Raw genomic sequence first — 14,661 nt, forward strand, 5'->3', positions numbered from 1 at the left:
AAGACCCAAATGAGTCGTACGTTAGACTGTATTGGAGTTGCTGAAAGTCAGAATGGATCGTACGTTAGATCGCATCTGAGTTGAAGGAGTCATATATTGAGCCGAATTAGAATGAACCGTACGTTAGGCTGTATCTGATAACATTTGCTGTATTTGCAATGAATATCTGGGGTGGGCTTAAAGATGCCACCATTGGGAGGATATCAGAGTGTTTGTCAGAATGAAAGTTCATATGGATTATATCTGAGAGATGTAGTTGAATCCTGAATGTAATTGATAAAGATGTCCGTCTTAATGGACCTTTGTTTTGACTGTATCAGGAGGATAATTAACCTGAAAAACAAAGTTAGTCTCATGCCATGTCATGATGCATGAGATGTTTTATGCTTATGAAAATAAATGCGAACAATGTATGCATGCGTATGCTGTGAAATGATGTAATGAATGAATTATGCGTCTGAAAAGTTTTTCCTGGCGACTCCCTGGGGAAAATAAATCCCCATCTTCTGGTTGGAGATACTTGTATTGATGACCCTTTCTCAGCTAGGGATACTTGATTTCTGTCTGATGGTGGAAACACTCAACAGAGCCCGGCTGGGGATGGAAGAGGTGACCAGTATGTCTGGTGATGCCAACTGTTTTTGTTGGGGAATGGAATTAGCAACCGGATTCATTGGAACGCATGGTTAGACCTTCTCCTCGATCCTGAAGTCTTTTGTAATTGCTATTTCCGTTTTATGCATGTATTTTTGATAAACATCGATCATATTCAAATGCACATATTAATTCAAATTAAATCAATGGACGTTTACGTAAACAAAACAGAACAAGTAAAACAAAAGCATCTTTTGGGAAATAAAATTGCATTGATTTTGAAAGAGGGCCTATAAACAAACAATTTGTGTACAAAGAGACAGAAATCCTAGTAAGAGGAAATTGTCGAGAACATAAAGTAAAAGCTATGAAGGAAAAGTCCTATCGATTCTAATTCTGCTACTGTCATTATGTCTTCAAGCATCTCATCTCCTGCTGTCGGATAGAAGTTATTGGCTTGTTCAGTCCCTTGAACTTGGATGAAGCTGTCTGAGAACGGGACATAGTCATACGCTTTTAATCCCTAATTTTTGCCTAGACCGCCTTTTCAGGTTTTCAGTCCACCAGGATACCCTTTTTTGCCCAAGCCGCCTTTTCAGGTTTTCGACTTGCTGGGTGTACATTTCTACCTTTTTATCCCTAATTTTTGCCTAGGTACGTCGACCTAGCGGGTCTCTTTTATGCGTAGTATTTTTTGACTATGTCTGCGTTCACGGGATGCGGGAAGTCTTCGCCGTCCATCGTAGCAAGTATCATGGCTCCACCAGAGAATACCTTCTTAACTACAAATGGCCCTTCGTATGTGGGAGTCCATTTGCCCCTGGGATCACCTTGTGGTAGAATGATACGCTTGATCACCAAGTCGCCGTTTTGATACACCTGTCTCTTGACCATTTTGTTGAATGCCTGGGTCATGCGCTTCTGATATATCTGCCCATGACAAACAGCCGCAAGTCTCTTTTCATCAATCAAATTTATCTGATCGAGTCGAGTCTGAATCCATTCATCCTCGTCTAAACCTGTCTCTTTCATGATTCTTAGAGAGGGAATCTGAACTTCCATCGGTAAGACGGCTTCCATTCCATAGACTAAAGAGAAAGGAGTTGCCCCTGTCGAAGTGCGTACTGAAGTGCGATAACCATGAAGAGCAAATGGTAACATCTCATTCCAGTCTTTGTACGTTACTGTCATCTTTTGTATGATCTTCTTGATATTCTTATTAGCAGCCTCCACGGCGCCGTTCATCTTTGGCCGGTACGGAGAAGAGTTATGGTGTTTTATCTTGAATTGCGTGCAGAGTTCAGTAATCATCTTGTTGTTCAAATTAGTGCCATTATCAGTGATAACTCTTTCAGGGACGCCATATCGGCAAATAAGACTATTCTTGATGAACCGTGCCACCACATTCTTAGTAACAGAAGCAAATGAGGCTGCCTCTACCCACTTTGTAAAGTAATCAATCGCAACAAGAATGAAGCGATGTCCGTTAGAAGCAGTAGGTTTAATCTCCCCAATCATATCAATGCCCCACATTGCAAAGGGCCAAGGGGCTGTCAACACGTTTAAAGGAGCAGGAGGCACATGTACTTTATCCGCATAGATCTGGCACTTGTGACAAGTTCTGGAGTGATGGTGGCAATCAGCTTCCATGGTAGACCAATAATACCCTGATCTCAGAATCTTCTTGGTCATTGTATGTCCACTAGAGTGAGTCCCAAAAATACCGTCATGCATGTCTTCCATAATCTTTTCTGCTTCCTTTTTATCCACACAACGAAGCAAAGTCGAATCATGATTACGTTTGTATAATATTCCATTAGCGGAGAACTTCCTCAGGAATTTTCTGTCATTGATGGACGCCCCTTCAGGATATTCCTGAGCTTCTAAATATCTTTTTACTTCGTGGAACCAAGGTTTCTCTTCTACTTCAGCAGCGTTAAGTTCATAACAATATGCTGGTTCATCTAGTCGTTCAATGGTGATCCTGGGAGCTTCATTGTCCCATCTGACTCTGAACATAGATGACATGGTGGCCAAGGTGTCTGCCAAATGATTCTCCTCTCGTGGAATATGTTCGAATGTAATCTCTTCAAAGTATGGGATTAATGTCAACACCCGCTCTCAATAAGGGATGAGATTCAGATGTTTAGTGTCCCATTCTCCTTTGATCTGACTGATTACCAATGCTGAGTCTCCGTACACACTCAAAAACTTGATTCTCAGGTCTATAGCAGCTCTGAGTCCCAAAATACATGCTTCATACTCGGCCATATTGTTGGTACAATCGAAACATAGTCTAGCAGTGAAAGGAGTATGACAACCCTTGGGGGAAACGATTACGACACCAACACCATTGCCCAATGCATTAGAAGATCCATCAAAAACCATAGTCCATCGGGATCCCGGTTCGGGTCCTTCATCTGGTCCAGGTTCTTCATAATCAGTAACAAGCATGACATCCTCATCTGGGAACTCAAAATTCATAGATTGGTAATCATCCACTGCTTGATGAGCCAAATGATCGGCTAGCACGCTTCCTTTGATTGCTTTCTGGGTAGTATACTAGATATCATACTCTGTTAAAATCATCTGCCATCTCGCTATTCTTCCGGAGAGGGCAGGTTTCTCAAATATATATTTGATGGGATCCATCTTAGAAATCAATAAAGTGGTATGATTCAACATATACTGTCTTAGTCGGCGAGTAGCCCAGGCCAAAGCACAACAAGTTCTCTCGAGCAGTGAGTATCTTGTTTCACAGTCGGTAAACTTTTTGCTAAGGTAGTATATGGCATGCTCTTTTCGACCAGACTCGTCATGTTGCCCCAACACGCACCCCATTGAATTTTCTAACACGGTCAAATACATGATTAAAGGTCTTCCTTCAACTGGTGGTATCAGGATCGGAGGTTCCTGGAGATACTTCTTGATTTTGTCGAAAGCTTCTTGACATTCATCATTCCATATCATCTCCTGATTTTTCCTCAGTAACTTGAAGATGGGTTTGCAGGTAGCAGTTAAATGGGAGATAAATCGGGCGATGTAATTCAAACGTCCCAAGAAACCTCTGACTTCCTTATCTGTATGGGGCACTGGCATTTCTTGAATAGCTCTCACCTTAGCCGGGTCAACCTCAATTCCTTTACCACTGACAATAAATTCCAAGAGTTCACCGGATCTTACTCGAAAGGTGCATTTGTTCGGGTTCAATCTCAGCTTGTATTTCTTCAACCTCTCAAACAGTTTGTATAAATGATCGAGATGTTCTTCTTCAGTATGAGATCTGGCTATCATGTCATCCACATATACTTCTATTTCATGATGAATCATATCATGGAACAAAACCACCATAGCACGCTGGTACGTTGCCCCGGCGTTCTTTAAACCGAATGGCATTACTTTGTAACAGAAAGTGCCCCATTGCGTCACAAACGTAGTTTTCTCCATGTCTTCAGGTGCCATCTTAATCTGGTTATAACCCGAGAATCCATCCATGAAGGAGAATACTTTGTGTTGCGCGATATTGTCCACCAGAACATCAATGTGCGGGAGTGGAAAGTCATCTTTGGGACTCGCTTTATTCAGATCTCTGTAATCGACGCACATTCGCACCTTACCATCCTTCTTCGGTACCGGTACCACATTAGCAACCCATTGAGGATAAGAAGTAACAGCCAGAAAACCTGCATCAAATTGTTTCATAACCTCGGCTTTGATTTTCTCAGACATTTCAGGACGCATGCGACGGACCTTTTGCTTAACAGGACGACACTCTTCCTTCGTTGGCAAACGATGCACTACTATATCAGTATCCAATCCTGGCATGTCTTCATAAGACCAAGCAAAAATCTCTACATAGTCATGTAACATCTGAATCAATCTTTCTTTGATACTGTTTTCCAAGCCTGCTCCTATTTTGACTTCTTTCTTGTCCACTTCAGTACCCAGATTTACAATTTCGATTGACTCTTCATGCGGCTGTATAGTCTTCTCTTCTTGCAGTACCAGTCTGGCAAGTTCTCCAGGTACTTCACAATCTTCCTCACTTCCATCCTCGGCTTGGTAGATCGGATTTTCAAAGTCATAATGAACAGTAGTAGAACTATTATCAACAGGATCCAGAGTGGGTATGGATCTGCAATTCGTTACGTGAGTGTGTGTAAGAAAACATAGCTTTTTCGGAAGATGACAGGAAAGATAAAGAGCACAATATTTGAATGCAAAAAGTCCATTGATTTATTGAATGTGAATATGCTTATGAAGATGACAAAACCCTTAACGAATTAGCTATTGTGCCCCGGGCATAGACACAATGCTTTAAGAAGTTCAATTGTAAAACTAAAAATTTTGCAACAATAAAACAGACAATAACAATTACTCCTGACTAAAGGAAATCAGGATAGTGTCTTCAGCCTTCCAATTATTGAGTCCGTCACCAATTGTTGGGAAAATCCAGCTATCCAGGTCGCAATTGCTATCAGCATCTACTACAGCATTAATCTGATCTTTGACCACCCTTTCAGAGTTAAATCCTAGACCGGACTTGTCAGACTTGTATGGTACGTTGATCAGTTGACCCCAACCAGTACGACCACCGTTTTCAACCACGACTTGAGCATCTTTCAGAGAAATCATGGCAGGAGGAGCACGAATAACCTTGGGCACGAGGGGAGTTGGCTTAAGGACAGGGCTGGTCGGAGGAACTACTTCAAATGACTGAGAAGGAGTCTCAACGAATTCACCATCCATCTCGACGTATCTGAAGGCCTGCACACTACTGACAATATATTCTTCTTCTCCACACACAGTGACAATCTTGCCCTCTATTGGATACCTCAGCTTTTGATGGAGAGACGAGGCTACAACACTTGCCCCATGAATCCAAGGGCGTCCCAGCAAGCAAGAATAGGCAGGACGAATGTTCATTACGTGAAAGATAGTGTTGAAGACTTGAGGTCCTATCTTGATAGGGAGAACCACTTCACCATGGACAACACTCTTCGCACCATCGTAAGCACGCACCACAATGTCACTAGGCTTCAGTTCAATGCTTTTACAGTCAAGTTTATCGAGCACGGCTTTCGGTAGCACATTCAAAGAAGAGCCATTATCGATCAACACATGAGACAAGGTGATCCCCTTACACTCAATGGAGATATGCAGAGCTTTATTGTGATTCTTTCCTGCTGGTGTCAGATCAGCATCGGAAAAGCCTAAGCCATTGTCAACAGTCAGGTTAGCAACATAGTTTTCGAACTGATCAACGGAGGTCTCCTGAGGTACATGAGCAGTCTTCAAGAATTTTATCAACGCTTTGGCATGAGATTCAGAAGATAATAACAAGGATAACATCGAGATCTTAGACGGAGTATGCCCCAGCTGTTCTACCACATCAAAATCACTCTTGCGGATGATTTTCAGCATTTCTTCCATTTCTTGTTTGGCAACATCTTCAGTAGTAACTTCGACGGGTGTCCCTGACTGAGAAGGGTTAACTGGTTCCTTTCCTCGGGTTTCAGGGGCGGGAGGTGAGATTTCTAGAGAGAAGATCCTTCCACTTCGAGTAACTTTACTAGTCCCAACAATGTCATTAGGATTAGCAGCATTACCAACTTGCTTTACGCCATGGATGTAAACATCACCTCCATAATTCCACGGAATGGCTTTGCTTGAGGAATACGGTACTGGGCCAGGTGCAGTAATGATTAGAGGAGCTACCTTGGGCTCAGCAGTAATCTTCACAGGTACTCTAGTAGCGGTAATCTTCACTGGACCTTTGGACCTGGCAATCACAGATATTTCTTCCACAGGGTTTTCCACCTTAGGAATCTTTTCGAAGAGAATTGTACGATCGTCCATCAGCCGCTGAATACCATCTCTCAACTTCGGGCAATCATCGGGTCGAAGTACACAAAGACCGCAACTTTCAACACAACCTGGAAATAAACCAGCTTGCAATAAATTCTTCTTGATGATCAGGAGAGGAGATGTTAAATCAGCTACATTAGAAATGTGAGAATTGTTATCCACAGCATTAACAGTCTTGTCATGGTTAGGCATAGGTGCAGTGATGACATTAGGAGTCCCTGGAGGATCAAATTCAATTTCCCCAGCGTCGATCATATCCTGAATCTTATTCTTCAACGACCAACAATCGTTTGTATCATGCCCGGGGTTATCGGAGTGATATGCACACCTGGCATTGGGATTATAACGAGAAGAAGTAGTGTTGGGATTCGTAGGAGGATCTCTGAGGGTAATCAAATTTGCTTTTAGCATACCCTGCAGTGCCTGTGCTAAAGTCATATTGATCTTGGTAAACTGCCTTCTTGGCCTGTCTTGCCTGTGCTGGAAGTTTTGAGATGGCGGTGCTGCAATGGTAACTGCTCCAACGGCATGGTCACGATTTTTCTTGTTATGACTCCTTTCACCGTACACAGCATTTGATTCATTCTTTCCCTGATGGGCCTTTCTGGTGCTTGCGGAGGTAGTTGCCTGTATCTTTCCACTTCGAATACCACTTTCAACACGTTCACCCGTCAATATAAGGTCAGTGAAACCTGATGAAGAACTTCCCAGTAGATGGCTGTAGAATGGACCAGTCAGTGTACCCATGAACATGTCCACTAATTCTCGATCAGTCATAGGGGGTTTGACTCTGCCAGCCAGATCTCTCCATTTTTGAGCATATTCTTTGAAGCTTTCTTTAGATCCCATAGTCATATTCTGCAACTGTAGCCGAGTAGGCGCCAATTCAGAATTGTACTGGTAGTGCTTGTAGAAAGCCGTCGCTAAGTCAGTCCAGGTGCGGATGTTAGAGCTCTCGAGCTGATAATACCACTCCAACTGTGTGCCAGATAGACTCTCTTGGAAGAAATGGATCCATAGCTTCCTATCAGTGGTATACGGCTGAATCTTTCTCACATAAGCTCTCAGATGCATTTGAGGACAAGACGCACCATCATACTTAGTGAAAGTGGGGATCTTGAATTTGCGAGGAATGACCACATCAGAGACCAGTCCCAAGCTTTCGAAATCCAGACCGGGCGCCTTTTGACCCTCCATAGCTAGCATACGTTCTTCCAGCAACTTATACTTATCCTCTTTTGGAGAGTACTGTTCATCTTCATAATCTTCCTCGTCGTCCTCCTGGTTGAGAGGATCAGCATTCTCATCTTCCGAATCATTTTCTGTCTCTTCTTCTTGATCCTTCAGAAGTCTAATCTTGACTACCGCAGCCTGTCCTTTACGCCTTCTTCCCGGGTTAACGTAACTCACAGGTTTCTGGTCCTTCTTCTTCTCGAGCAAGAGAGCCTTCAGTTCCTCCTGCCCCTTGGATAAGCTCAGCATCATCTCCTGGAATTGAGCATTCTGAGCCTGGAGATCTTTGACAGTTTGTTCGAGAGCCATTTTTCTGTTTGCAATAGGAAGACCGTGAGAACATAGATCCTTTAGAATACCTGTTATGCAATGTTATGTCATGCTATGCAATGTATGAAATGTTTTCAAGGACTTTTGGAATTTAACTTTGCGTAAACCACCAAAAGGAGGGAAACTTTTATTAATAATTTTTTTTAATCAATGTTCATTACAAAAGGAAATAATAAAAATACAATGAAAGCTCAAATCTCCCAGGGACGGCTTCTTTTCGGACGAAGATATGTATTGAGTCTTCGTTCCTCATTAAGCTGGCTGGTGAGCTCTAATACTTTCTTCCTTTCTGCAACGAACTGAGTCTCAAAAGTATCCCTTTCCTCTCTCAACTGGATCCAGGATCTCTTTAGTTCTTCAACCTCGGTAGGCATATCTGGATAAGGAACGATCTAAGGAGTACCTCCTTCAACCTCTGGTTCAACAATCAGCGGTCCGACTGCAAGGTATGGCATGACAAGTTCACGAGCTCTGGCGCGTACCCATCTGAGATAAGGTTCCATATGAATAGAGTTTTTCTGTCCTAAAGTGCTTCTTTTCACCATGCCCCAGGCTCGTATAAATCTCTGACGGAGACCTTGGGAATCAGTGTCATAGTCAAACACAGTGCCTTGAAGGATTACTTCATGTGGACCATCTCTTCGAGCATAACCAAACTGATGTAGGGCTAGAGCTGGGTTATAAGTAATACCTCCTCTTATCCCCAGGAGTGGTACGTTAGAGAATTCTCCACAACGGTCAATGATGATAACATTTTCTTTGAGATGAGGACACCAACGGATGTCTGAATGGGAGAGCGACATTATCCTTTGAGACCATTTCAGATTTTGCTCATTCTTCAAGACTGATTAGGAAGGTGCGAAATAAACCACCTAGACAATAAAGGTATGCAGCACATGAGAGTCCCTTGCCTTTTCATAGTACGGGTGTGAAGGGCATGCAGAATGTCTCCAAGCAAGGTAGGCACAAGGTTATGAGTGAGAAATATCTTAATAGCATTCATATCTACGAATTGGTCTGGATTAGGAAATAACACCAAACCATAGATTAGTAATGCTAGAACGTCTTCGAAAGCATGGACATTCATAACCTTTAAGAATTCTCGGGCCTTATTTATCAGAAACTTGGCAAGTAAACCCTTAACTCCACTTCTTGTTACCCAATTGGTTTCAATATCGGACTTTGTCATGTGTAAATCTGCGGCAACTTCTTCAGACTTCGGAATCTTTTCTAAACCACTGAAAGGTGTTTGATCAAGGATAGGTATCCCAAGCATCCTGGAGAATTCTTCTAATGTGGGTACCAACTGATAATCTGGGAATGTGAAGCAATGATGTTTAGGATCGAAGAACTGGAATAGAACTCTCATCATATCTTCTTTGAAACCAGTGGTAACCAAATTGAGAATAGAACCATGTTTCTTGATGAACTGAGCCTGATCGGGAAGTTCTGACACTAAATCCTTGAGTTGAGGAGAGATCGCTACAAGATTGATCCGGATGGTCTTCCTGGAAGCCATAACCTGTTTAACAGAGCAAAGCTAAACCCCTAAGTCCTTGAAATGGTTAGTACGATGCCATGATGTTATGATGTTATGTTGTTATGATGTTATGATGTTAAGTAAACAACAAGCACAAACAAGTCACACAACAATCATTCCTAGGTTTTAAGGCTTGCATGAGTTCCATAGGTAAGTACCCTCCCCACTGAAGTTTGGTTGGTTCAACCTGTCCTAGAATAGTAACCGGGTTCTAGAAGGATCTCAAATCATTGACCTTTCCTTAAGTCCACTTCAGTGCAACACCAAGTGGTTGACCAAAGCTTCCCCAAAGTCCAATCTTAGAGAGTGTAGTATCGAGTCTCAACCAACCCCAGTCGGAACCGAAGTCAGTTATCTCACTACTTTCTAATGGCTAGGATGAGTCAATTAGGGTTCTAAAGGTCTGGTTAATGCTTTGATGACACCACACGGAAGCCAAATTTTTCCTCAAGTAAACATGAGGAACATCAGGACATCCAAAATGTCACATTAACCGTAGCCATCATTTTGACCATTCCAGTATACGCCGGATAGTCGCGATGATCTTTTGCTACTTACCTAAGGTACACTAGATCCGGGTGTAGGATCTTTCACTCAAGCGTAAAATACCCAAGCAAATCCTTTAAAAGTAAATCAGACAATTTGAATAAGTGATCTCTTGTTTTTAAGGCAACCTCTCTTTTTAAGGGTCCCCAGCAGAGTCGCCAGTTCTGTCATACGGTGAACTGACTTTGGTGTGTTTTGCTTTGGAAAGCAAATGTCGCGGATAGCAAGAGTCGCCACCGACTTTTCTTTTATCCCATAAGGAAAGGTGGAAAAGAACAGGAAAGACCTTAATCAAATTTTGGGTTCGGGAGGTACATTATACAAAGGGAATGTGTTAGCACCCTTTGTATCCATGGGCTCTTAATTGCTTGATCACTTATGTTTATCTGAGAAAAAGTGTTTGTGAATTGTTTAGAAAGTGTTTTGAAAGGAGAATTTAACTTTGTAATAATTCTTGTACGAATGTATACAAAGTGGTTATCTCGTTTAGTTTTGAAAGTTGTTTAGAAAAATATAACTCAGTAATGATTCTAGTACGAATGTATACCAAGTAGTGATTTTCTAAAAGATGTTTTGAAAAGGTGTGAGGTGTGAAAAGCATTTCAAGTTGTGAGTAAGCAATTAAGGGTTATACCTACCCAAGGTCTTTATGGGCATTTCCTATCCTTATGAGGGTAAAACTGTCCTTACTATTGTGAAGTAAGTAGTTTTATCCTTTGGATGTAAGAGGGTCATCGTAGGGTCATCGATTGGTCATGGAAGGCAACATTTGTAAGGATACCTTAGCATTCGAAGGGACGATCATCATTAACCGTAGGCTACAACGACGGGTCATCGAGGGACAAAATCATATATTCGCAAGCAACATCCGAGGGACAATGATTTATTTTATAGGGACATGATGATTTAATCGAAGGGTCTTTGCTAAGTGTATCCCCACATTCGCGGGACATGACCATAATACCGTAATACCGTAAGGCAACAAAGAGAGGTCCAAGATCACATATTCAAAGGCAATATTTTACAATCGATTAGGTAGTTGTAATCAATTAGGTAATTAGGTCCATATTAATTAAGTAATTAGGATGAATCTCCACATTAAAATCAATTAAGTAAATAGGATGAATCTCCACATTAAAATCAATTAAGTAAATAGGATGAATCTCCACATTAAAATCAATTAAGTAAATAGGATGAATCTCCACAAGGGTATCCCACAAATAAAGTAGGATACCTAGCAAGCTATCCTCTTCGGGAGTATGTGAGTCCTTACAATATTCAGCAAACAGGTCAGAATACCAAATGGGGGTGCAATCGAGGATTACACCGCAAAAAGAAAACACAGCAGTAGGAATGTCAGGCAAAATAACGCATGATTAACATAGAACAGATCAAATAAGCACCGAACAGAACACCCAAAATATTAGCGACTGTCACGTTCGCCTCTGCCTCGCCTAGCGAAGGCCTAGCGAATACTCGCTACAGGCTCGCTTAGCGATGTGCTAGCGAGCGGCTGCGGGTTTTGAATTTCAGAACAGTATGACCTCAACCTGCTGCACGCCTTATGGCGTCCAATACACAAATTACATGGTTCAGCATTCACAATATTCAGGCACACTTAAATTCACATGCCAAAACCTCAAATATGTTCATGAATTCAATTGTAATATCACATGCAAATTAAGAACATAAAGCGGTCATGGTGATACAAACCTGTTTGCAATCGAATTGCAACCTTGAATTGGCAAGTCGGATTGAGTTGGGCGGAGGTGACCTTGATGCGGATGAGCTTCCTTCAGGGTTTCCTTTAGGGTTGCTCTGAATTCTCTTGGTTAGCCTCCAGGGTTTGTTGTGCCTTCTTTCTATTTCCGGTTTTCCTTCCGTCTTCGTTCCCCCTCTTCCTGAATGAAGCTCTACTATTTATAATACTCTTTTTGTGACCTAATGGGCTCAGAATGAAGCCCAGAATTTTCTGATATCCGCAAGCTTCGCTAGGCGAGCGGTATAGCGAGGGGTTCGCTAGGCGAAGGATTTGCTCGCCTAGCGAGCAAGCCAGTTTGGGCCATTTTCTGGATTTGGGCCATCTGTGTGCTGGGCCTTTGTTCTTTTGAGATTAATGCCTTGAAAAATAAGTTGGGGTGCCTTAAAAAATGTCTTGTAATGTTAACGGGCAAATTTTGGGGTATGACACTATCGCAAGTAATTCTTTTTCAGTGGTGGCATAGTTAATTTGAGCCTCATTAAGAACTTTACTTGCGTAATGTATCGCATGAAATTTTTTCTCTTTTCTTTGGCCTAATACCGCTCCGATTGCATAGTCGCTCGCATCACACATTAGCTCAAAATTTAAATTCCAATTTGGAGCGACTATAATTGGAGCGGTAACCAATTTTTCTTTCAAAGTCTCAAAAGCTTGCAAACATTCATCGGTTAAGAGAAATAACTGGTCCTTAGCTAGCAAATTACTCAAAGGCTTAGCTACCTTTGAGAAGTCTTTGATAAAGCACCGATAGAACCCGGCGTGCCCCAAAAAGCTTCGGATTCCCTTCACATTCACCGGAGGAGGTAACTTTTCAATCACTTCAACCTTAGCACGATCAACTTCAAGCCCTCTTGAAGAGACTTTATGGCCAAACACTATCCCCTCGGTCACCATGAAGTGGCACTTCTCCCAATTGAGCACAAGATTGGTCTTCACACATCTTTCAAGCACCGTTTTCAAGTTTGCCAAGCATAAACTAAAGGAACCACCAAATACCGAGAAGTCATCCATGAAGACTTCCATTGTTTTCTCAATAAGGTCGGCAAAAATGGCTTGCACACATCTTTGGAAAGTCGTTGGTGCATTGCACAACCCAAAGGGCATTTTTCGGTATGCGAAAACTCCAAACGGACATGTGAAAGCCGTCTTTTCATGATCGGCCGGGTCAACCGCAATTTGGTTATACCCGGAATAGCCATCCAAGAAACAATAGTATTGTTGCCCCGAGAGTCTTTCGAGCATTTGATCCATGAACGGGAGTGGAAAATGATCTTTTCGAGTTGCGGTATTCAACCGCCTATAATCAATACACATTCGCCACCCCGTTGCAACTTTAGTAGGGATCAACTCATCCTTGTCATTTCGGATCACGGTAATTCCACCTTTCTTCGGAACCACATGCACAGGACTAACCCATGGACTATCCGAAATCGGGTAAATCATTCCCGCATCCAACAACTTGACAACTTCCTTTCTAACAACCTCCTTCATAGTAGGATTTAAGCGGCTTTGTGGTTAAGCTACCGGCTTAAAATCCTCTTCCATTAAGATCTTGTGCATGCAATAGGAAGGACTAATTCCTTTGAGATCGGAAAGAGTCCAACCCATGGCTTCTTGATTTTTTTTCAGCACATTGATCAAACGGGCTTCTTCATCATTTGACAAAAGGTTGCTTATGATTACCGGCTTTGCTTCGGTCTCATCTAGGAATACATACTTCAAAGTAGAAGGTAACATTTTCAATTCAATAGGCGCTTTTTCGTCATTAACCTCCTTCTTCAAGTCTTCCTCCTCAACTTCCCACGGTTGTAGTTCGTTTAAACCATGAAGTTCCCTTAAGCATTCATCAAGAGTTTGCTCTTCTTCAACTGTGAAAACTTCAAATGAGTCATCAAGAGCTAACTCCATAGGAGATATCTCATGAATATGCTTAGAAACCTCCAAAATTGCCTCTTCGATCACATCGATGCGAAAGCTATCACTTCTATCTTTTGAATGCTTCATTGCTTCGAATAGATCGAAAGTAACTTCTTCATTTTGGACTCTCACCTTCATCAAACCGTCGTCAACGTCTATCATCATGCGCGCGGTTTTCATGAACGGTCGGCCCAGAATGAGCGGAGCATCATCATCCTCTTCCATATCAATAACAATAAAATCGACCGGGAAAAAGAATTTGTCGACTTTAACCAAAACATCTTGGGCTACGCCATGAGGATGGGTAGTCGACTTATCGGCCAATTGCAAAGTCATCGGGATGGACTTAATTTCAATGTTGCCAAGCCTCTTTACAATAGACAATGGTATAAGATTAATGCTTGACCCCAAATCAATTAGTCATTTTCCGACATAAATATCACCAATTTTAACCGGCAAAGTAACTCGTCCCGGATCAACCTCTTTTTTTGGAAGCGTCCTTTGAATGATTGCACTACAGCTCGCATCTAGGACAATGGTCTCCGGTTCCGTATACCTCCGATTTTTTGTAAGTATGTCTTTCATGAATTTGGCATACTTGGGCATTTGCTCCAATGCTTCGGCAAACGGAATGTTGATTTGCAGTTGTTTGAAAATATCCATGAACCGGGCGTAATGCCGTTCATTCTCCCTTTTAGATGGAGCATGTGGATAAGGAAGGTTTTGGATTGGAGTAGCGCCTACTACCTCCTTTCCTTTAGCAACTCTAGAACTTCTCGCTCTTTTCTTTTTCACTTCCTCCCCCATTACTTCATCACTCTTATTTTTCTCAATTTCCACACTTTCTTTCTTTTCAACTTCACCATTCTTT

This window comes from Lathyrus oleraceus, chromosome 1 (assembly GCF_024323335.1).
Source record: "Lathyrus oleraceus cultivar Zhongwan6 chromosome 1, CAAS_Psat_ZW6_1.0, whole genome shotgun sequence".
Taxonomy (NCBI): Eukaryota; Viridiplantae; Streptophyta; class Magnoliopsida; order Fabales; family Fabaceae; genus Lathyrus; species Lathyrus oleraceus.